At 44.7% G+C, this 22,404-nt stretch overlaps 1 long non-coding RNA gene across 2 annotated transcripts; it reads right to left on the bottom strand.

The window, feature by feature from the left end:
* Positions 1-254: 254 nt before the first annotated feature.
* On the bottom strand, positions 255-22,264 carry LOC120795744. 2 transcript variants are annotated; one of them, XR_005708275.1, is made up of 3 exons: positions 22,051-22,264; positions 20,958-21,056; positions 255-325 (listed from the first exon to the last, which is right to left on the bottom strand). It is a non-coding gene; the product is annotated as an uncharacterized LOC120795744 (long non-coding RNA). The 2 variants fall into 2 exon arrangements; XR_005708274.1 differs by lacking the exon at positions 255-325 and adding an exon at positions 16,153-16,816.
* Positions 22,265-22,404: the final 140 nt, after the last annotated feature.

Here is a 22,404-nt window from a genome sequence, read left to right as displayed (position 1 = left end):
TTATTTAAGAGGCATACCTGACTGAATCTTCAGGCGTTTCGTGTTAACATAAGTTTGAGCTCATACAGTGCGGAGAGTATGGGGTTCCCCTCTGGCTCGTTCCATGGCACATGGATCTAATGAGTCGTTTCTTAAAAGAAAGATAAACAATTATGTTCTGGTAGGAAACATAATTGATGCCTGGATTACCTTGCTCTGCATGGAAGTCGTAGGGAGGCTGTCAGGTTGGACGGTGGATGTAAGATGCAGGACCGACTCCAACCGTGTCCTCGTGTCCCGAGTCTTGCATGTGCTTGGGTTTTGGCAACTAGGAGCACTTGGGTCACTGTCAGGGAAAGACTGTGTTTTTAGTTACATGTTAATCCAATAAACTTGTCCTGCTTCAAGTAGCTGTATTTTTTTTTTTTCAATAATTAAACCATGACCACAGTCTTTCTCTGACCTTAACTGAGTAACTAAACAGAACTATAAAAGATGTGTCATCTAGTTGCTATGAGCGGATACTGCAGAAAAAGATTCGTCAGTCAACGTTTTGCAACTTGCTGGATAAATTAATCACTGTTTCTTCGTTATCTTAACGGAAAGGATCATGTTTCTTCCAGAACTTATTTGCTGCTGCTGCTAAGAAGTATATAAACATAATTTTGAGGAGAGAGGGTTGAGACTGTGTAGTTGCAGCGCTGGTGATTTTTGTTACAGGGTCTGAGTTCCTTCATATCTATCGGTACTGACTACCTACAAAAAAAACTGAAACGTGGCAAACAAATGTTTCTCTGTCTCACAAACAGGATGTTTTCCCCTCGTTGCTCCGGAGGGTCAGTAATGAATTACACCGAACTCTCTGCTTTTTGTCGACAGTCCGCAGGCCCGTGAAAGGACGATCATTAGCTCATTAGATCAAGGACGAGAATTCAAGATAAAATAGGAAAACGCGGCACTGGGTCATCTCTGCATAATCGAGCTGGTTTATGTTCCAGTCCTGAGGCCATTTGTGAAGAAATAATCACCGGTAGACGTGAGGAGCCATTTTGGAGCCACCAAGCTGCTGTTCTCTTGTCTAAATAAAGACAGTTCACTGGCAAACTGAACTTGTCTTAACAAATCTGCGTCGTCATGCATCAAACACGAGTGACACAAGACCGATCAGTGATAGTAGATCTGTAATTGAGGACTTGTCGGAGCAATGACCGGATTGCCTACAAAGGAAACGTATTTCCCATGATAAATCAAAATGTCACAAAAACAAACACCAACATCTAGCGCTTCTGTAAACAGTGATTCCAACATCTCTGGTTTGCGACCACTTCATGTGAATCGGTGTCCGCTGGCAAACCCTTATCATGAGCTGCAGGTGTTGTAGTTCTGTCACATTGTTTCCTTTGAGCAGTTGGTGCAGGCACGAAAAGGTAAAACTAATCTAATACTTCTTGAGAAAAAAAAAATGCAGAAAAATTAGAAAGTCAGAAATAAATGAACAGAAATTTTGTGCACTTTTTAAAAAATCTCGTTACCCCTCAGAATTATTTTGGACCTGTTGGTTGGAAACCGCGGTTTAAAACATGCACCTAAACATATAAAATGCAGAACTAAGTAAGTTATAAAGAAATCATTGAAAAACCAACTTTAAAGCAAGACTTAATATAGACATTACACAGAAATATGAACTGACTATTTACTTAATAAAATGTTTGTTTTTTTTTAAAGTGCAGATTTTAAAACTTTTGACTTTGCTGCCCCCTGTGGTAAGAATAAAAAAAAGACACTGTGGCTCCGTCACGTTTCCAGGCTGTCGACCCGAACAGAACCGACTGATGTGAGACGGGGTTGGAGGTGATGCGGTGTCTTGGGCGGCAGCGTGGGTTTACTGTTCGGTGGGCAAAGGTCACAACACTACGTCAACGCTATAGGCTGAAGTAATGCCGATTTGACCACATTTTCACTTTTTAGGCCTTTATTGCAATTTGTACCCATGATAATTTACCGAGGCCATCTGACTGCAGCACCAACCAAATTCAGAAAGCCGCCCCTCCCTTCTTTTTTTTTTTTATATGATAAATGTGTTTTTGCTTATTGTGTGTCCTCTGGGTTTGATTCTGCCTGTGCACGTGGTTTTTGGCAGCTGACACTTAAATTCCCGTCCGTTTGGTTGTCCTTGAATGCACCACTGGATGATGACACAGTAAGTGCGACTGCTCACTTTACTGTGTTCACTTTACTTCTCGCAGGCGAGCTTCACATCTCAGTACCTTTTACTCACGATGCACGCAGACCATATTATTACAGTACGTGTCGCCTTGCACACGTCTCGGATATAAAACGCTGACCTTTCAGGGGGCGCGTGTGATGATCAGATGGGTTGCGTCTAGTCAGTGTGTGTGAGTCAGGTCAGACGTTCAATACGGTAAGTTCTTTAACATCACCGCAGCCAAGCTGTCATGATTACTTTGTTCGGAGACACACGCAGACACACACACACAGACACACACACACACACACACAAAAAGAACAGCTGCTGCAGACCTCAAGCACAGCCACTGTCTTAACAGCATGAATAATCAGGCATGGTATGTCTTTAACACACACACACACACACACACACACACACACACACACACACACACACACACACACTCTCTGTCTCTTCTTTGTGTGAGACTGGTATTCATGTGAGTGTCGGGCTCTCAGCTTTGCATTTTTTGAATTCTCACACATACGAATGGCCAAGAAAGTTCAAATAAAAAACAGTGGTGGAAAGAAACTACACACAAAGTCCCACTTTAAGATGAGTGCATATTGTGCATCAGGTGACGCGTTAGTTAAGAGTCTGGTCACGATCCATTTTCTACGGCAGCTCCTCCTGTGCGGGGGTCACGCAGAACCAGAGCCTTCCCCTGATTTAAGTACACAAAAGCTGCTTCTCAAATTTTTTGCCAGCTGAAATGACAACTGTTGCTGGCGGATTTTATGGCTTCTAGCTAGCTAACTTATCAAAGGAACCGTTTGATGTTTTGGGAAATACACTTATGAGCTTTCTCGCAGAGATTTAGATGACAAAATTGAAAACACTCTCACATCTGTATGGAAAGAACTAAGCAACAGCCAGAAGCTGGTTAGCTAAGTTTAGAACAAAGACTGGAAATGGGGAAACGGTTAGCCTGGCTCTATCCAAGGGTTCCAGACGCTCTAAAGCTCGTTAATTATCATGTTGTATCTTGTTTGTTTAATCGTGCAAAAATCCGAGTGTAAAAATAACCCAAGGGGTTACAAGGGGTTCTGCGGCGGACTGTTTCATGGCTGGCTGCCGTCGCTTCAGTGGACTGGAGCAGAGACTCCGGGCAGTCATTGCTCCTCACCGAGAAGTAGTGCCCAACACTGTCCGGGGCTGCTGCGGCGTAAACTTCCCCAAATCCGATCGCGAGCGGAAGCACGGCTGCTAGCGTTAGCCAGAACTCTTAAGATGACACCGTCCGGCAGGAGGAAGAGGCCAGAGCCACCCGGACAAGGGTCCACTGCCTCTGCATCACAGGCACAGTTTTACGCTTCTTGAAAAACTTACTCTTAACATCTCTTGGGAAAATATTGTACTTTTTACTACACAAACAACTGATCTTCGGCCATAGTTACTTTACATACAAAACATATTGTCAGCTAATAAAATATGATGCATTGTTACGGATTAAATTACCCAGCTCTACCCAAAGAAGTAAAATTACATTTAAATTCAAAGACATATGTGTGACAATATGACGCTATTCTGCCTAATGAGCACTTTTACTTTCGATACTTAACATTTTGTTGATGATACTTTTTATCTACTTTTTCTTGGGTAAAAATTTAAAAGCGGGGCTTTTACTTGTGGTGGAATATTTCCGACATTGTGGTATCACTGCTTCTCTGGATACTTCGACACTGGAACAAGCATCATGTAAAAAATCACCTGCAACAAGATTTAGAAGAAACAAATTTTAAAGTAACTCCCTGAATCTGCTGCGTCAGCTGTCGAGGCTCGCCGCTGTAAAGACGCAGGGGGGGGGTGTAGGGGAAGCCGAAAAATCCGCTCAGAGGCCAAAGTTCGACACATTAGATGACGTAAAGAGGAAAAGACAGACGATGACACCCGATGCTCGGCTGCTCGAACGCTCGGCCTCCGGCTGTTATGGCGGTCGGCATCAGAGGAGGTATGCAGCCATCACGGCTTGTAATGTTTTCACTCCTCACCACATGGATCTGGTAGCTATTTCCTGTTCGACAGGATTCAGACGTGTAAGAGTAAAAGAATATGGGTCCGAGTCTGTGTGTTATCGAGATCAGAGCCGTCTCGGTTCCTGATAAGTTTGTACTTGCAACCGAATCCAAGGTCAAATCTGAATTTATTAAGAATCAGTCTTGATCCCACAAAATATTAGCTTGTATTACCATTGTTTACAAATGTTTAAATCAAAAAATATTTTTAACAAGGGAGGCCTTTGCTTTGGTTTATTTTTTTTTTTTTTTTTATTGTTTCAGCAGGCTGAGAAATGACAAAAAAAAAACAAAAAACAAAAACAAATGATGTCTTCATAATGATGCCATATCAGTTGGTCAGTTTCATCCAGAGCAGAATACCTCAAAATCTACCGAATCAGATTCGGTGCAAAAATTCACGGTTCCCACAGGACCGATCCTAAAGTTTTCGGTTACCTCCCGACGCTTTTCCATATTTCCTTACTGTCAACAAACCGTGTGAAAAAAACAAAACAAAAAACAAATGAATGTGTTCTACTCGCACGTATTGTGTGTGTATCCCGAGCCTTGTATATCTTATTCCCGTGCGCCATAGAGCACATCCATCGTTGTCCAAAAACTATTGAAAAACACATCAGTGAGACACGCTGTTGCACTGGGTGACACACACACACACACACACACACACACACACACACACACACAGACACACACACACACACACACACACACACACGTTTATTTTTGACTCAATTGCCATTCCGGTTCCCAAAAAGAGTCTCTGAAAAGAGTCTCCCGTTAAATGCCCGGTTTCCTTCTGTTTGTGCAACGTAGGTTAAAAACCACAGTGATCGGATGTTTTGGGACGTTATCAGGCCTTTTTATAAAATGAAACCATATATTTGTGAGCCACAGGCGGGGTAGGGAAGTGGGAAAGTATCGAGAGACAGCAACAGAAATATACAGTAGAATCCTGCTCGTCTTATTCCTTAAGCACCACTGCCGACAGGTTTGACAAATAACAGTTTAGTACTGTGCAACGGTCCAATGATTCCTCAAGCTTCTTGCGGCCCCTACCAGGACAATAGACTTGCTAGGTGCTTGTTGTCCTGAGCATTTCCTTACATACAGGATGGGATTAATGAAAATCTGTTATTGCACATAGAAGGTAGTTTTGTTAGCCACCGCCGACAATCATGGAATGAAATTCTCATGTGGATCGTGCGGAGTTCCAAGTCCCTTTTGTTTGAAAAAGAACCACAGACAGACATTTGCTGTGCGAGGGAGCGAAGCTTTGGTCAAACCGCCAACAAGAGACTCCCATTGGTTTTTTCCAGCCTAAAAAAAAAAAAAAATCATAAGAATTTGCCGTTTGCCAACCAAATACTAACATTTCTGGAGCATTCAGTCATCCGCATCTTTGAAGTACTGACTGATGAATTCCTGAAAACGGATCAGGCTTTGAAACAAAAGCCTTCATTTTTCCTCATGAGTGGATCCAGCCTTCCTCTGTTGTGGACGTTTCTCTGGGAGGATGAGCAAACCGACCTGTCAGTGATCATCCCTGATACAGCATGTGTGTGTGAATCAGAAGCAGGTGTGTGTTAGCCTGGTTAAAAAAAAAAAAAATACTGCGGAGCTCGTGTCCAGCTGCATCTGGAAGGTGGCAGTGTGGAAACCTGAGCTGGGGCTGAACAGTGTGCTCATATCACATGGGGCTCCACAGGTTTTCTTGATAGCCGGAGATGTGAGTGAGACTGGGGTAGGCGGCATTATTAAGGCGCTAATCACCCACAGTACTGATGACAATCCTTTAGACAAAGCAATGCAGGCAGCTGTTTATATTAGCCATGAAATCAAAGCCGCTTTTTGTTAACCCTGTTTATGATTAAATGCAATTGTTTCAAGGCTCTGTAATGGTTCTTGTTTTGTCTCTTCAATAAAATCAGAAAGTAAAATCATAGAAAAAAAAATTTCAGGGAAAGCCTCCTTGACTGTGTGTGTGTGTGTGTGTGTGTGTGTGTGTGTGTGTGTGTGTGTGTGTGTGTGTGTGTGTGCGTGTGTGTGTGTGTGTTTCCAGCTGTCCAGAGGACAGATGCATAAAAAACGTAGGTCGGGACTAAAACTGTGTCTATGCTCATTGTTTTTACATCGGATTTATAAAGCCTCGCATTCGCCATTATTCTGTTAAGGATATAGCCGTATACGGGCGTAGACACGGCCTTAAAATCAGCTGTTTGCACAGAAATACTTCCGCCCGCTCAACCGAGTCTCAGGACCCACCAGTGAAAAGAACGGCGAAGACGCAGCGCAACTTCACTGATCGTGTCAAATTCCCCCGGCGTCTCCGACCGTGCCAGAGCAGCTGTCACTACATGCGACGTAAACCGTATATTACCGCGGTGCATCTGGTTTCAACATCAGAATTATAATCCGTTTTTTGGTTTCACTTTAAAAAAAAAAAAAAAAACTAAGATGGTTGAGTTACAAGCTCCACTTCACTGGAAGTATCGTTGCTACTGTTACATGCAATTTACTATGAAGGTCCTGCTTTCAGAAGAGTGACTAAACTGTTGGCTGAAACTAGGGGTATTTTTTTGGCTGCACAAATAAGCTTAATTTCTTGATTCAACTAATAAATTTGACTGAACAGAGTGAAACTTAATACCCTTGGCTTCGGAAACTGTGGTGAAATGTTCGACGCTGAGGCCAAATTTCCCATCCGCATGCCGCTGCGGTGAGCGTTTTTCCCCTCTCGTGTTGCGAGCTCAACGTGTCGATCACGGTGTTAGAATAAGTCTTGCGTCGGACTGAGGTGAGGAGAGCGTCCAGCAGCGCGGAGACACCCGAGCGATAACCAGGATCTGCGGACTGAACTGCCCCTGTGTTTTTCCAGCAAGTCGGGCATTCAGATCCATCTCCTGGCAACCTGCGGGACTTCCACAAGAGGCATCTGGGACTCTCTCGCTCCGTCTCTGTCAGGGAAGCAAAGTTGGAAGCAAAGTTGGGGCTTTGAAGCGCGGGCCAACGCAGCAACCTGCCTGCACTGGTCAGGCTGAGGTGTAGGGTGGCCGCAGGGGGGGTGGAGATCAGAGAGGAAGTGCAGAAATATGCTCCGATTTACATACACTGCTGCCTGGCGTCCTGTAACGCAGACCTAAACCCTTCAGCACTGTGAAAACTGGGATGCTCGGGCTCCACGTTTCCATGTTGAAACGGCGCGGCACGGTGATTTATGTCACATGGATCCATTTACAGGAGGCATTCAAATTCCATCGCAGTTAGCAGATGCATCGGAGTTAATTAAGTGTAGACGCAGGGGGGAACCGTTTTGAGACACATGTGAAAACACAGAGAAACTTAACGAAAAGAGTTCTTTGATACTGTCATGTTAAAAATGTTGGTGCACAGAAGGCCATCCGATTTGACCCTTGATTTGTTTTGAGCGTTTTAAAGCCTGCGCACAAAGTGACTAACACACAATGCAGCAGTACAGCAACTGAGAACGTTAAACGTAACGGATGGTGAGGAGGACAGAAAGAGGACACAGCACCACTGGCAACAGATGGACCAAATGTTAATAAGTTCCCCTTTAAATGAGTAAAAACCTTAGCAAACAAAAGACTTTACATATTGAACGATGGCTGAAAAAAGCTCGTCGATGAATTCCTGTTGCAATTATTACACCATGGATTAAAAAATTAACCTCTCTTTTGATGTTTTCTTGAGGTGGTAATCATCAGATTAGTGGGTTTTATTCCATTAACGAAATGTTGCACTTTTGAGGCTCAAAAAATACAGTTTAGCGACTGAACTTAAAATTCTCAAAGCAAATATTCACCCTGCTTTAAAAGCCACATCTTCGACAAATATGTGAATATTAAATTCCAAATGTTCTTATTCATTTTTTTTCCCCCCACACAGAAAACCAAGTTAGTGGAGAAAAAAAAAAGAAAAGAAAAAAAAGAAAAAGTCTACCGCAAACTCCTTTTGGGCATTTGGACGCATGATGCAGTGAGAGACAAACTCTGTAGTAAGAACATTTTTTCCGTACTGGGAAAAGTGTCGGAATTTTTCTAACAGGTCGCTGTTCCAGCTGTGGAATCTGACTTTTGTAGATTATTCTTTATTTAAAGGTTAGTTTCGGTTTTACATCACACTTGTGTAATTTTACACCGACTGGCGACGTGGACGTTTTAGGACAGCGAACGAGTTACGTCGTTGCTTTCTTTCAATCCTTCCCCAGTACTAGCACATCAGATCCTCGACCCTGACCCTGCCGTCCGAAGTCTTCACGCGCATGTGCTCTCTCATAGAAGCCCCTTTAGAAACCTGGTTGTGCATCTAACGGGGCAAGAGATCGGGTTTTTCTCCAACAGGAATCTATTTGTTCTAATCAGGTTTTATGGGGTACTATGGCACACAGAAGTGTTTAGTCCTGGGTGGATTTAGCTCTTACCTGTATCTGTATCCGATTGCTGCTGCTGGAGCAAAACTGGTACCTCGCCAACCTCGTAATGTGATGAAACCGTACCGCTCACGCAAACCGCTCTAGACTGCCCTTCAGCGAGATGTCATAACGGGAAAAAGTGGGGATATTCAATTCGAAATCAAATTCGATTTAGGATCCGGATCACGTTCGTCAAGTTCGTGAGGCCCCGGGAAGGAGTGCAGCCGACAACGCCGTTGCCAATCAGTATAATCATCACTGAATATTGCAGCCGTTATATAAATGGAAGTCCAAAGAGCCTGTTTCACTAAAGGTTGCTGATGACTTTTAGAAAAATGAAATGATTTTTGGTTAAAAAAAAAAAAAAAAAAAAAAAGTCACCAGTTCTACAAACATGACACAACAATAGGAAAATCTCTCTTTTCAATATGTTATAAGAGTGTGAGCTGGTTGAACGCATTAGTAGGTAAGTGTTACGCTGGAAAGTTTAACGTCCCTGTTCTCCAGGACGAAGGCGGCATCCCCCCCCCTCCCGTCTGAGCAGTGGGTGGTCGGGTGGGTCGCGGTCTATCTGTGTCACACAGACAAACCATGTCTATCTTGAGATCTGACCTGGAAACTCAGGGGTGAAGTGGCCCATTAACCTCAGTCCGGACTTCTGAAGGCCTCCTCACAGGAGCCACTTAGCACTGCTGCTGTTGTCCCAGCTCAGCCGCCCTCTGAAGAGCAGCGAATCCCCTCTTTTCAAGAGAAGTCATCCATCCCACCCTTCTTCCATCTATCCATCCATCTGTCCAGGACCGGCAGCAGCGCAGAAGACAGCAAGCCTGTGAAGAGGTGTTCAGTTCAAAGGCTTTTTTCCTCAGTTGAGACATCAGCAGAAAAGAGAGCTGGCCTACCTCCCCAAAAATCCACCGAGGTCTTTGGTTTCACTTGCAGGGTGGAATAACACAGGTCAGTTCATGTTGTCTGACATCAAAGCCGAGGCCCTGAGAGGAGAAGATTTATATGCTGGTCGTGTTCCCCTGTCAGGTTTATACACGGCTCTCTCTCTACTTTGACAGCTGCTGTGGTCAGAGAGTTACAGCTTATACAATAGCCTGGCAAAGCCACTGTAGAGGTGAGGACGCTAATTCGTAAATCCCCCACGAGTAAAAAACAACAAACAAGTCAAACCCCACCTTAAAAGGTGATTGTGTCGTGTTGGTACCAAAAAAAAAAAACGCCCAGTGAGTCACTGATTATACAAGAATCTCGACGAAACAAACCTGGTGCTTGTACCTTTTCTCAGCTGAAGGTTATACAGAGGGTTTGGCAAAACTCAACCGTAGCGGCGACGTGTTCGTGCCAGAGCGGGGCGAATCGAAATTCAAGCGCTGATCAAAAGGTGACACCGCGTTCGTACCAGAGCGTCTGTGGATCATCAAGCACGATGGCAGGACACGTAATGACTCACAAGAGCTTTTTTTTCCCACTACACAGTCTCGGAGACTTCGCCACACAAAAGTGAAGGTGAAAAAGGTAGAGACCCTGCCGTTTTCAGACGGCGTGGATTTACACTAACCGGCTGCGCTGAGACCTGGTGTCAGCTGCGGCTGAGTATGTGCCCATAAGAACTGGTGAATGAAAAACTTCAGAGTGAAACACAAACTTGTCCCCATAATAGCAGCAGAGAGTACACTATGATTTCTGAGGTAATACAGGTCACATTTTCCAAGCATCGCCGTCTAACTGTTATTTTGAGCTGCCAGCGTGCGCAGCTGGAAGCCTCGGAGTCCCGAAGAGTTCGCATCTTAATGGCCTCCTGCTTCTGTAATTTGATGCATTTCCTTTTGAAATGGAAAGTTGCAGCAGGGCGAACTGCTCGGAAAGACTGTCCAGAAGTGAGTGGCTTGGACCGGAGCAATGGAGTAAAAGAAAGGCACTGAAGTATACTGAGTGAAGTGGGTGAAGCAGTCCACTGCGAGAGGGCTTCGTGCCCAGTCTTGACCTGCCGCAAACACCTAATTTATCAAGCTACTGGGACACAGGCAGCAAAGAAAAAAAAGAGCAGGTTTCATGACTGTAACGTTTGAACACTCACAGCTGGATAAACAAACTGAAGTTTATGTCTCGTGCAGGACCAAACGGACATGTTTTGTGAAGTTGTAGCCTATCATAGTAGCTTGCTGCCGTATGTTTTTCAATTAAGGTTTTGGCTTCAGGTTTGCCACAGACACGCACGAGGCCTGCTGGTTTTAGGCCTAAACCAATTTCAGTCCTGCCACGGTCCCAAAGGCAGCTGGTAGCTGTTACATCTGCATATTTATCCACTACATCGGAGAAATATGCACCGAAGACATCTGAAAAGTCTGGAGAGGAGCTGACACTAAACCAGAGGAAGTAACGGAGCAGTTTAACAGTTTTCCTTAGCTGTGGAAATTTAGCCGCCTTACTCGACGCTCCCCGTCGTTTTCTGAATGAAAAACGCCTTGATCCGCCGGCTCTCACAGGTCAGTACGGCGGCTCACATGTGACTCGTGACAGTCTGCGACAGTAATAAAACTATAAATGTGCTCTTCCTCGCTCTGGCATTTTAACCCGGTCAGTTTTAGTTTCGCAGGCTTTTCACGACCGTCTTGCCTTGAGCACTTCCTGAGCCTGTGCTGTGCATTTTGTAGCGCTATACTGTACCGTACGCACGTGTGTAGTACAGCGCGCTGGCGGATCCGTGTGCGCGTTTGTGGCGTGTCGCAGGTGGACACCTGAGGGACGCGCATGGCATCTTCACATGTTGATCATCAGAAGCCTCGTCTTTATCATAACCCTGAGTGTTTGTGTGTCTGCTGCGCGTGGAAAAGCCACATCGCGAATGCACGGACTTGGATTCGGCTCTCGTCACGAGCCTCCAAGGCTTGAATCCAACCGGCTGCAGGGGACAAATCCTAAATAGGAATAAACCTGCTGGTGATCAGACCAGGTCTCTCAAGATGCTCATGTCTGTTGTGCAACTTTAGATTTCCTGAAGTTCAGATGTGGGAGAAATGTCGCTCTGCCGTTGGGTGAAAGTCCTCTTGTCAGTCTTTGCAGAAGCAAGACTTCTGCAGCACAGCTGGATTGACAGCCATAAATCTGCGACATTCAGAACACAGCTATCAAAGGACTCCCCCAGCCCAAAGGTCGTTAAACTTCCTCAACCCAAAACCGAACAATCAATCCTTCTACTCAAGCAGAAACACGCTAAAAATAATCAAAACTGCAGTTCGTTTTTCTCATCTGACAGCAGCTATGAGGCATCGTTTGCCCCTGAAAAAAAAGTCTGTTTCGTGTTTCTCTGTGCGCTGAAACAGGCAGATCTCAACATGTCTGATTTAAAATGCCAATTCAGCTCCTCCAAAAATCCTGAGGGTAGTGGAGGAAGTTTCTAATAATAAGCCTGGTCTTTAAAAAAAGAAAAAGAAAAGAGAAAAAAAGCTTTTGATCATACCGTGGTATGGCAGTGCAACCAGTGCCTGTGGTGTAGCCTTTACAGACAGGTAGCACGGAGTCATACGAGTGAAATGTGCTCCGGGAGATTTAATGATACAGAGGTGTTGGCCGGCACAAACCCCAGCTGGCCGAGTTCGCGGAGGGAGACGGAGCGCGAGCAAGGCAGGACACGGACGGCGGAGAGGAGGGAGCGAGCGCGTTGGACACATCATAGGACACTGCTGCCTGAGGGGGCAATGCAGTAATGGACGGAAAAGTGTGATGTTTCACCGAGGTTTGGACGTGATTGTGATGAATGTCAGAAAAGAATGGGGAACAAAAAAAAAAAAAACACCTTTAATAGGAAAAAAGATGAGGAGACAAAGTGACAAGCTGCATTAAAGATTTTGGAAGTGGCTCCCCAAGGCGAAACTAATCCCACGGGCCACCCAGCACATCATCTTCCTGGCAGATCAGTGGTCCCTTTGCATCTTTTCGGAGTCTCTTTTTTGGTTATTTCGTGTCTCTTTGTCATCATTTGATTTACCTTTCGACAAGAAGCCTAAAAACGGTCCGCTCAGTAGTCCGTCCATGATCAAACTGACGTTCAAAGAAATTTCCTGAGATCCACCGTTGATGTCATACGTAAAATCAGACTCTTCATACGTGAGAGACAAAAACTTCAATCATTCATTTTGCTAGTTTTTATGTACTGCCCAGCAGTTTTAATTAACACAAGAGATGTTTTTTTGTAGAACAACATGATGAGTGAACGTCATCACAATGCGATTCTGCTTTAAATCAATGATACTGAGTTATCGTCACGCCCTAGTTGGACATCATGAATATAAGCAAATCTATTAAGCTCGAAATAAAAGAATGTTTTCAAGGAAAAGCAAGGAAAAACGTAACTTCGTCATCTGTCAAAAAATCAGTTTTGGTCGAACGTGTCATACCGATCGAACACATTCCACAATAATCTCTCTTGCGCCGTATGACTGATCTCATATTTCTTTCACTATGTTAGCGGGGGGGAAAAAAAAAAAAAAAAAAAAAAATCGCCACCTTAACGTGGTCAAGGGGTCCATGTGTCCCGGTAATCCAGCGAACTGTGTTGTCAGGGGCTACAACCCCAGGTAGTGTCTCCCAAGTGCAAACTGGTCCCAGAAGGGACGTTTTCGTTTGTCAAATTACTTTAGAGCCACTGCAAATGAGGTACCATGTGTAAAAGTGGCTGTAATTCCTAAACACTCAATGAAAATATTTTTGTTAAACCCCTTGAATTAAAGCTGAAATCACTTCAGGCACATCTTGATGGCTTTGGTTCAAATCCATCCATCCATACCAAAATAATTGTGTGACTGTCCAAATACTTATGGACCTAACTGTATCTCCCGTGCTAAAGACTGCTGTTTTGTTGGTCCATCCATCCACAATGTCACCCGGCTTCTTCCTTTGCTCTCGTTATAACTCCCACAGCTGCCTGAAGACTTTCTCACTTGAACGTAAAAATACGTCGTTTTTGGCCCCGGACGCTGAAACGAGCCACGTTGCCGTTCTTGGTGGGTCGCCAGAGTGAGTGTGGAGCGGCCGGGATCGACGGTGGCGTCTAGAAGCCTGAAACTCTGATGGAAAATGGTAAATGCCCCCCCTCAGGTAGTCACTGCCCCAATGAAAGAGGATGTGCAAGAGCATGAGATCAACAGGTGGTCTGATGCACCAGCTGTTGTGATACAGGCCGGTCTGCCGGGCTTCATTTATTTACCAGCTGTTTATTTGAATGGGGACGAGTGCGTCGCCTAAAATCACAACATTTACAGCCTACGCGCATTTCGCAACGCTTGTTCCTAGACAAGCCTTTATACAAATGCACACAACAGAGAGGAAACACGTGCAAAACCATACAGAACACAACAGAACACAAAATACCATAACAACACAACAAATAAAGCACCAATAAATCCTCCACTACTATGAAAACGTGTTCAGAAAGGCCCCCTTACAGGTTCCCAGAGATGCACCCCAACGTACTGGACCAAAAAACCCAGATGAGTTTTATCATGTCCCTGAACACTGTAGGCGCCTGGTTATTTAGGCCTTCGTGGATGAAGTCTAATATTTTGGGATTTAATGAAGCGATCAAAACTTGGATCTTGGGATCGCAGGCTTGCTATCCAGTATTGTAACTGCATGACATGAATCCTAAACGGTTGGATTCTGGATGGAATCCGGACGGTGACCAAAAGGGTCGAGAGCGTCCATACGATCGGTTGAAATCAGTTTCCTTAATGTTGTGATGACTTGAGCCCCAGACGAGTCGTCGGCGGCGGCGGGAGGTCATACGATAAAGTCTGAAATCAAAAGTCAAGCGGGTGAAGAGCAGAAATCACACTGAAGCAAAACACGCAGCAGGCCAGACCCATTGGAAAACTCCTAACCCGCATCCTCAGGGTTGAATCTCTTCATTTCAGATAGGCACATTTACACTCTGTATTTTTAGTAGGTGTGAAGGCTTTGGGGATGGCGTGTACTTCGGCCACGGGCTGGAAGCGCCAGACAAGGGGACAGATCATCAAGTCGAATGACAAGCGCTGGAGCGGGAACTCAAAGGCGGCACCGACTCGTGTTGAAAGGTCGCGTGTTGGAGCTTTAAATAACGAATCAGAAGACAGACGCCCTGTAATGATGACACGGTCAAAGATGCAAAGAGACTAAAAAAGCAGAAACCCGTGGAGCCACGGCACGAGTTCGGCGGGGGGGGGGGGCTGGTTTGGATGCAGGGTTCAGTTTTCTGAAAGGGAGCCACGCTGCACTCACTGTTGACGTGCTCACCCATAATGAGAGCTGATTTGGGACTTAATCACGCATTAAGCCTTATTGTTGCACCTCCGGCTAACTGATGACACAGTGGTCCGTCCATCGCGCTGTCTCAACCCAAACGCCCCGGGGCTCGACCTCACAGCGTGCAAATGGCATGACGTAAGGTCCGGCTCGCCCTGTGTCATGTCTGTGTCTGTGTCTGTGCGTGTTTGAATGTGTGTGTGTGTGTGTGTGTCACTGAAAGTGAGAGTGACTGTGTGTGTGTGTGTGAGGGAGAGAATTGTATAGGCTAAAAGAGAGTGTAGTGAAAGGTCAGAAAGTTTCCATGCTGCATTGCTGTATTTAGAAGGTAGTCAAAGATACATAAAATTAAAGACGTTTATTTTCATCAGCATCCAAATAAATACCTTTTTTCTTTAATTTACATTATTTGAAGAAGTGTTATATATTCTGTATATTGTAAATATCCTGGATATATCATGTAGTTTAGTTTTAATTTATGTAATTTTAATATATGTTTGAAGTAGTGCTACTAAAATAACAGTATTTACTTAAACACATCCACACGAATATGAAATGTATGCATGTTCCTTTACATTTCTATATCTGCATTACTTTTATGCATTATTTTCTAGTATTAAAATTAATGAATATATTGTTATGCACATGTACAATTATACAAATTTTAGCTGTAAAAATATTCAAATTTTTTTATTTCATTTTGACTAAAATGTGATTAAAATAGCGACATCTAAATAATACGGCTCACACACATATATATTAAAACATCTTTAAGATATAAAAATATATGACACTGTAAAATATAAAAAACGATGCTGTAAATACATTGAAAATGTAAATTTTATTTAATTTTTTACAAATAGTTGTATTATAAAAAAATAGTATGTACTTAAAATATATACTTTGATAATGTCTGTATGCACATTTGTATATTTTCATAAACCATAGGCATTTTCAACATACTACACATGCTGTATTTGATTTATTTTAATGATTGTTTTGTTACTGAAATGTATTTTCTCTAAATTCTAAATATAGTGACATACATAGGCAACGTATATTTTAAAACATCTTTTTTAAATTTAATTTAATTTTTTAAAACATATTTAAAAATGTATTCATTTGAATTTGTTTTAAATATTTATATCTAATATTAATGAACATTTAATGATAATATGTACTTTATTTTTTTTGTTTATCAATATCTGTATATGCACGTGTCTGTACATACTTGTATTCATTTCACACATATTTTGTAAAATCCAAGTTGTAAAACATATTTAAACTTTTGCTTCATTTTCCATCTCAAGTAACTGCATTTAATTGACAGCGCTTATTTAAAATACATGCTTTCAGTATTGGCGCCTGTGCGAGTTTTACGACGAGTCGATCACAGCTGAACTTTTCTTTCACCTTCAGGCTGGTTTTTTTTTCCTGTGTCATTACAAAACCTAGCGAACACTGTGCTGCACGCACGACTACGCGAGCGTATCAAGGCAATGTGTTCAGAGGTAACACAGTAAGATCCACTTTCCCCTTCCCTTGAGAGCGTCTCCTCGGCTTTCATTATGTGTGCGCAACATGAACCTGGATCCAGCCCGCCGCTTGAGATGAGTAGGCCATAGGTTTGGGGAGCCACGGCGTTCCTCTCTGGGTCGAGGCTTGTCTGGAAAATGTGTAGCCTTGGGTGCTGCGCGTGTAAGTCGGGCATGCCGCGTCAAACTCACAGGGCGATGGAACGGCTCCCTCCATCCCGCTGAACCCCGACCCAGCGACTCGCGTGTTCTCACGTGTTAGTTTTCCCTCGACGGCTTTTACTCGAGACCCACGTTCGGAGCCCGCCGTCTCGGTGTTCTGTGAAAACGCAGAAGACGGGGATCGAGGTCAAATCCCGACAATTTGAAAAATGGTTCCTGCTGGAAAAAACTTCATCGTCCTTTGAGTCAAGTAAAAGAGCAGCGGCGTACCGGCACACTTGTGATCCCACAGCAAATGAACTAAATTGCTTACTTGCTCATTTTTCCATTTAGAATTTCCAGTCAACGCTGCTTAACGGAGCCTCATACTAGCTGAAGCTAGTATGAGGCTCCGTCGTGCATCTGAACGGTGACGCGACGGCCTCGCCGAGGGAGGGAACCAAGCTTCATAGTAAACGACTACGAGTCTTTGAACTGAATGAAGTGATTCTAATCAGCAGAGAGAGTCATGATTCCCGACGCTGTGTCAGGGTACATGCGGGCTCCTGGTTATTGTTTTGAAACAGACTGAAAAATTAAAGAAAGAAAAAAAAAAAAAAAATCACGACCCTATCCTTTAAGTAAAGGATCGAAGTAGCTTCTCCGACACTGTACAGGGTGAACTTTCATGCCAACTTGTAGCCGACACGGACAGGAAGCCCGTGAGCAAACTCATCTGCTGATGAAGACCATGTGATATTGGTTGAAAGCTTGGGAAAAAGAAGGGGAGCGGGGACCTTGAGTTGGCAGGACTGTGTCTACAAGTGTACAAAAAAGTTTAAAAAAAACAAAAAAAACAATTCAGCTTGATGGCAACCAGCTGAAAATTCAAATTCCTGCCGATACGTAAACGCATCAGGGATGACAATCTAACGGGACGCGTATCGTTACGCAGCACTGAAAAGTTACAGCGTGGGTTTATTTTGTTTCCAGGCAAGTGTGTCTTTACGTGCTGGTTTTGCAACACTCACAGTACTTGAAGATCTGGCTACACACCATCACTCCACTTGTTGCCACGAACAGGGACTCAAAGTCCCGCCTCTGCGTTCATGTACAGTATGGACATGGATGCGGGCGGGGCCTCGAAGCATGTGTTGGCCTTTTCCTTTGCTCCCCCGAATACATACCCACAGGACACAGGCATCAGCCTCAGCTATTCTGATGAGGGGCCCAACCCACTTCTTGCCCTCCTAAAATCATCAATTCCCTCCCTCTGCGCGCACACACACACACACACACACACACACACACACACACACACACACACACACACACAAAGCGTCCACTCTCTCTTTCTCTCTGGAAGCGCTCATTGTTTTGAGTCCTCCTCCACACTTTGATGTGAAGGGGTCAAGCAGGGGGCTCCCCCCTCGTCCCCGGGGAGAGGCGAAGAGCGGAATATTCAGTGTGTCGGGAACATCTGGGAGAGCGCGCTAAGCAGGGCTTACTTGGCAGGCGGTTGGTATTGGCACGGACAACCTTCCTACCGGGGGCCTTTCATCTCAGTTTGAACATGTGGACTCGGCCCTAACCCTGGGAGGAGTCGGAGGGCTCACCGCCAGCAGAGAGGCCAAGGCGTGGTTGCTCTGAGGAGGAATCCGGCTCTCCTGCTGTCCTCAGGAGCTCCACCGAGCATTCCTGCCTCCCTCCCTCTCTCCTTATCCGTGTGCAAGCTTCCCTCGCCTCCTCCTAACACGCCGCCGAGCCCCGAGCCTCCGAACGCGTCCGATTGGTACGTTAGGGTTCAACTGCTACGGGCTCAGAGTCGCAAATCATCTTCCAACTTCAAGCTCCCCTCACGCCGGCTGAACAGAGCTGAAATGATGAGTTATTGCACGAGCTGTTTTTCCCCCCAGATTGCCCCTAAAATCCAAAGTGACGAATAAAGATTGTCCACTGTTTGGATTTAGCTAGCAGCCGGAGCTAACGGAGACCAAACCAGGAGCAGCTGAGACATGTCACACGTAGCACTAAAACTGTCGGAGAGAGAAAGTGTCCTGGGGACACGGGGAAGAAGTGAGATCGCAGTGTTGATATGGGTGAATGGCGCTCTAGCGAAACGCAGCCGCTAATCCGTTGCTAAAGAGACCAAGTGACCGGGCAAGCTACAACAACACGTGACCTCGGTCCCTTCTGCTGCAAAAGCCCGGTAGCGTTTGCCAGGGGGCAAAGTGAAGCCCGGGTCACTGAATTCAAGGTTCCGAATTTCTTCCTTTACCCAACGTCGTAGGCAGATGGTAGCCGAGCGGCGAGGGCGCGTTTGTGCTGGAGGTGACGTGTACAAAGATCACGTTTGAGGGGGAAGAAATAAGCAGTTCCGATTTCAAAAGTCGGGCCGATCTGACAACCTCTGACATCCATCCGCCACCGAAGCAGCAGATGAAGAAAAAAAAAAAAAAACAGCACGTGAATCAGAAGAGGCAAAATTTGAAAAAACCTCTCTTGTGCAATAGTTTTATGGAAAAACATAGCTAAAGGCAGGGAGAAAGATGCTGCTTGAACATGCAGCCAAAGTCATACTGTAACGCCACCAGCCTGTGCGTTTCTTATTAGGTGACGCGCAGACCGACGGGGAGCTGGTCCAGCGGCAGCGGTCGTGGCCGTGCCTCATCGCCAGTCGGGCGTGCGAGACTCAAAACACGCTCGCCGGGCATCCCGGGGAAACAGGTGTGTGAGCTTTGAGTGAGGGCTGGGGTTTGAGTGTGTGTGTGTGTGGAGACTGGGCGTGTGTGAGAAGCAGGAGGAGGCCGGGGAAAGTCATTGAGCCTCCCGGCTTCATTATAGCTGGGTCATTGTGTTTAAAAGCTGAGTGGCGCCAGACCAGCAGGTCTGGGAATACCTTGGATTTTACTGTGACACCCCGACAAGTCTGGCACTGATGGGATAATGTTCACGCAGCCTCGCCCACTTGAGCCACTTCAGACTTTTTAGATCCAACTTTAATCGTGTTTATGTTGTGTTCACTCTGCAGGTGGAAGCGTCCCGACGTGCAAACCGCTCAAATCCGCATAAACCATCCATTTTCTGGCCTGACGGCAAACACCTTTGTTTGACCGGGATACTCAGCCGTGACCAGGGCTTTACAAGTGCTAAGATCATGAGATCATCTCAGGGAAATAGTAAAGCAATTTGTTGTTTTTTGGCTTGAAGGTAGTCAAATTGCAACACTGAAGCTGGCTTGTAAAATACCAAGGACACGTCCTCAGTCCTCCACGTAAGGACGCGGCTTAAATCATAAGAGGGAACTTCCATGCTTCATTTTTGACCAAATGTCCCGCCAGAGGGGCGCTTGACGGGCCCCAAACACCCGACAGATCCCCCTCCCCCCCTCTGTTTGACCCGAGTCCAGCTTTATGTGACCTTAAAACGGAAATGAACAACAGTAACGTTAACCCTGCTCAACTTCACGCCGTCCATTAAAGCCATAGCGCTCAAACAACGGCTTTGAGAACCATTAAACTCTACAGCAGAAACGGGCAAAGGTGAATTTTGACTAGAATTTGATTAGAAATCATCACAGTTTGAAAATACTAAAGAGTAACTTTTTTTTTTTTTTTACAGATTTAAGTCAAACCTCTTTTTTGAGATGCAGCCATGCAGAGATTAAACTGCACATTTCTGGTCTACTTGGACCTGTGACATTTTGCTCCCGCCGCATTTCCTACCAGAGCTGCAATGATTAGCTGATTAATCGGTGAGTCGCTCCGCAGAAAAGTTCATCTGCAACAATTTTGACCCAATTTATTGTTTTTCTCATTCAAAATAAAATGACAGGTTCCGGTTTCTCAAATGTGAAGATTTGCTGCTTTTTTTTTTTTTAATCATAAATGAATAAACTGAATATCTGTAGGATTTGGCGTCTTGGTTGAATGAAACAAGCCATTTTGTGGACAGAACGATTGATCGGGAAAATGATTGGTAGATGCTTCGATAATGAAAACAGCCCTGTCTTGTACGTGGCTAAAACACGGCCCAAGCCTTCTGTTTTTCTGTTCTCACTACAAACTTCACTGAAGTTTGAGCTTACATGGGGTTGAGTAGCTAATAAATAAATCTTCATTTTGAGATCAACTATTTCTTGCTTAAATGCATTTAATAAACTCACCTTACGGTGAAAAGCCTGTTTTGGGAAACCAAGTCTACGAGTCTATGAACTACGACAACAAATAATACGATTACTTAAGATTTTGTGCGCAGACACCAGAACGTTGACCTTAAAAGAAGGGTCCGTTACTTGGAGTGGAACTGCTGCGACTGACCTGAAACACGGCTGATCCGCCGTCGCTGATCGCCCGGTGGCTGTGGCATGGCAGCCGTCCATCTTCTCAGCAGATGATTTGCCACGGTGAGTTGTCTGCCTGGAAGATGTGAGACTTTCAGTTAAACATCAAGCCAGACCTTCATCACGTCGCTGTGGCGACTGCTCTGTGTTGGTCGTTTAAAGTGATCCACGAGGACAGGCACCAAATGGGGTGTGAAACCGAGCTCTGCTCTCCTCAAGCATTTTACATCGGTCAGTGTTGTCCGAGCATGTAGTTGGATTTAGGATGGTTTGGTTGGCCATCCGGGCGACAAGAAACTTAACTGGACAGATCCTAATGCTAAACGTCAACTGGTCCTATAGTAGGACTTTAACAAAATCTGTACACGTAGATGCTGCTGTGGTTGATTTGACGCATCTTTCGTATGAAATTGGTGGATTTAACTGTACAGAGCGACGTCAGCGAGAGACATAACCAGAAGTTTCAGACAAGTCATCTTCAATTACGGTATCCTGTTAAAGATGGTCAAGATTACAGCAGTCAGACATCAACAGAATCGTCTGCTGAGGTCTTTGGAACTAAAATGTGTCAACTCTGAGCGTAGGACTGCGGATTAATAAGAAAGACGCAAGGGTTGGACACAATAACACAAATGCTCACTAAATACATCCATGTCTATCCATTGAAACTGCTTCAGCAAAGCAGCATTATTGCATGACTGCTTTAAAGGTGTGTGTACATCTGTTTGGCAAAGCTCGTTTTTCAGTTAATCGGTGCAAATGGAATAAAAAAATCATGAAAGCTGAGCTTGAAGAATATTCTTGACGTTGAGATAGTAGTTGGTAGTTTGTAGGTCAGTGTCTTCTGATAAAAAAACAACAACTCCTAACTCAAGGTCTCAAGGTTATGAGATTGGATGAAAGCTCTGAAAGAAATCCAGTAAGTAGACCTTGAGTTACTCGGAGAGCATTTAAAGCTCAGACATTTTTGCAGAACCAGAGTCTGGAATACGTGGCTCCCAAACTACAGGGTCATGTCACTTAACCATTCCTTCTCTGGAACAGGAAAATGATGAACTTTTACTACTTACTCTCCTCACAGAGGAACAGGGAGCCTCCAAAGATGGCAGCCATGCCACTGCAACAAAACAACTCATCCGAAGAAACAGAAGCTGCAGTCTGTTCCAACCCTCCGACATCTGTTGGGATGCTCACCCGTGTCCCACACGTGTTAAAATATTTTCAAATAAACCACTTCCTGGAGCCTTTTCATGCCTGCCACCATTTTGTTTATTGGGAAAGGCAGAGTTCTGCTCATTGGCTAACCTGCTACCGTGTGACCAAAGAATGGCAAACAAATGACCACGGGGGGGGTTGACTGACAGCTAGGACAGCCAATGAATGACCGTCTGACACCAAGCATGGGCCAATTGCTGCCTTCAAAA

The sequence above is a fragment of the Xiphias gladius genome, chromosome 10 (assembly GCF_016859285.1).
Source record: "Xiphias gladius isolate SHS-SW01 ecotype Sanya breed wild chromosome 10, ASM1685928v1, whole genome shotgun sequence".
In the NCBI taxonomy this organism is placed as follows: Eukaryota; Metazoa; Chordata; class Actinopteri; order Istiophoriformes; family Xiphiidae; genus Xiphias; species Xiphias gladius.
The sequence above is the reverse complement of the archived record's forward strand: the minus strand, read 5'-3'. Positions and strand labels throughout refer to the sequence as shown.